The sequence below is a fragment of the Camellia sinensis genome, chromosome 1 (assembly GCF_055761805.1).
Source record: "Camellia sinensis isolate YWXY chromosome 1, ASM5576180v1, whole genome shotgun sequence".
In the NCBI taxonomy this organism is placed as follows: Eukaryota; Viridiplantae; Streptophyta; class Magnoliopsida; order Ericales; family Theaceae; genus Camellia; species Camellia sinensis.
Genome location: NC_138961.1, coordinates 195,429,897 through 195,432,720, shown reverse-complemented (window position 1 = coordinate 195,432,720; position 2,824 = coordinate 195,429,897).

Below are 2,824 nucleotides of genomic sequence, written 5' to 3'. Positions count from 1 at the left end.
CTCTACAAACGTATGATACTTCTTTTCATTTAGACATTGTTGATGGATCATAATCAAGGAATTTCACAACTCGTTCAAATATTTCAATGTAAAGGATATAAGTATGAAATTTTCATATTGAGCATATTATCGAGATCACAAATGTAGAATTCAAAATATAGATAATATACATCTCAAAAACATGCTATGACATCAAAATTGATTCTACAAAGATATGACTCAAAAAGGAATTAACATATTAGTATGAAGTCGTATATAAGATGTGAAAAATATGTTCACAAAACATATTTATCACTTCTTATTTCTTTTTCATAGCAATGGATGACATAATATACAATGTTAATGAATACATGAATCATGTATATTCTAATAGACATTCATCAAAATAATATAATTCTCATTTTTGAGTTCAATGAATGTTTGAAAGAAACTAGCAGAACATGACTTAGCTAACTTAGTACAATTAGGTTACATGGAAACAATAATTAGACACAACCTATTGTACACAAATCACACCTTAAATAATATAGAAATTTAAGCTTAAAGGTGTGTTAGGAGTTATACCTTCATTTACCCCTTTAGAATCTTCACCCATACATTACCTCTATTGTTCATGTTGGTGATTTTTATTTCATCATTCTTCTTCTTGTAGGAGCTGATTTTGCTCTTTAGATTGAACACTCTTATTGTGCATTTCCTCTCCAAGTCCTTGGTGTTTTTTGAGATTCCACCTACAAAATATCTTGATTTCTGTCTTGGTACTCATACTTTCTTGGGTCCATGGGATTAGTCTTAAGAACATTTAATCTTATAAAAGGTTTAAAAGGATCAAAACTAATGCCTACTTTGTCAAAAACACATTTTTTATTTCCAAGAAATTGAGGTTTTCTTTTCCTTTTACAAATTTTTCAAGAGTTTTGTTTAAATCCTTAACATTGTTTTTCAAAATGTTTTTCTCATTGGCAATAGACGTAAAGTCATTTTTCGAAGTAGCATTTTTCATTTTTAAAACATCCATATCATTTGAAAGAGAAGTAACTAATTTCTTTAATTTAGAATTTTCAACACAAACATTTCTAAATATGTCATGTAATTCATTGAAAGCACTTTTAAGTTCTACATAATTAGAAATTACCTCATCTTGAGTAGATTCTTCTTCTCCAAGAGCCATGAGACACAGGTTGGCTACTCCATCATTTTCTCCCCAAATGGCTTCCTTTTTGCTACCATCCATCATTGAAAGTCCATGAGCCATGAGTGAGCCTAGAAGTTCCTCAATGCCTAATTTTGTTAGGTCTTTTGCTTCTTGGATAACTGTAATCTTAGATTCCCATTCATTTGGCAAAGACCTAAGTATTTTTCTTACAAGCTCATCATTAGTATAAGATTTACCAAGAGATTTTAGAGCATTAATAATATTGGTAAATTTATAAAACATCTCAAAAATAGATTCAAATGATTCCATAGTAAAGAGTTCATAATCATGAATAAGCATGTCAATCCGAGACTCTTTTATTTGGCTAGTTCCTTCACAGGTGATTTTAAGTTTATCCCAAATTTCTTTAGCAGTAATACACCCAGAAATTCTATTGTACTCATTTGCATCTAGTCCACACACAAGAATAAGTTTGGCTTTGGCTTTAGCATTAGCTTGAAGGAGTTTATAATCACGCTCATCAAATTCATCCTCAAGGTTAGGCACACTGATATGGTCTACTACTTTAGTAGGGATTTTAGGACCTTTAGTGATAATGAGCCACAAAGCATAGTTGGTAGCTTGAAGATACAAAGTCATTTTTTTTTTCAATGGATGTAATTACTACCATCAAAGAGAGGTGGCCTATTGCTAGCTTGTCTTACAGCAGAGTAAGTAGAATACATAGTTGCTATAGATCAAAAACTCAAGATTGTTAAATCTAAACAAGAGCCCCAGGCTCTGATACCAATTGTTACCCAAAAAGCAACCTAAGAGGGGGGTGAATTAGGTTTCTACAAAATAAAATTAATAATACCACTAAAATTAACTGCTAGTACAACAAATTATTAACAAGCACAATGATGAACTTAGCGGTACAATGATGAACTTAGCAGTAAATGATCAAGCAAAATAACAATGAAATATAACTAACATACAGGGTAAATCAAATGATTAACACATGAATATTAGATAGCTATAGCAGTAGTATGAAAGTAAAGAGATTGGGGAAGAGGAGATAAACAGATTTGTAGTGGTTCGGCTTCAACCAAGCCTACATCCATCCACTCCTCAAGCTTCACTTGAGATTTTCTACTATCTTCTAGCTTCACAGGGGTGCTAGCCTCTTTACAAATGAAGCAATCCTCCACGGATTTTACATAGACTTCACAAGCCCAAACCCTTGCAAATCTTAGGTGATTCACAATTATTAATCATATTATTTAATTTTGATGATGTCTAAAATATTATTTGTATTATTTACTTTTGATGATGTCTAAAATATTATTTGTAACAATTTAGATTTTTTTAATGTACATATTTATTTGACACAAAATATTATCTTTTTAAAATATATATATTTGTTAAATATTAGTTAAATAAAAATATTTTTGAAAACTTTACTATTCACTTTTTGAAAATTGAGGCTAATCACCATTTACTTTTTGACCAAATTAAAAATTGATTAATTATATTATTTTGACAAAAATGATGGATTGGTTGTATTATTTTGACAAATTTGATATTGATAGGTTGTCTTGTTTTACAAATGAATATGGAGTGGTAGAATATATTTAGTTTAAAATCTCTACAACATATACAATATTTTAAAGAGGGCATATATTTTCA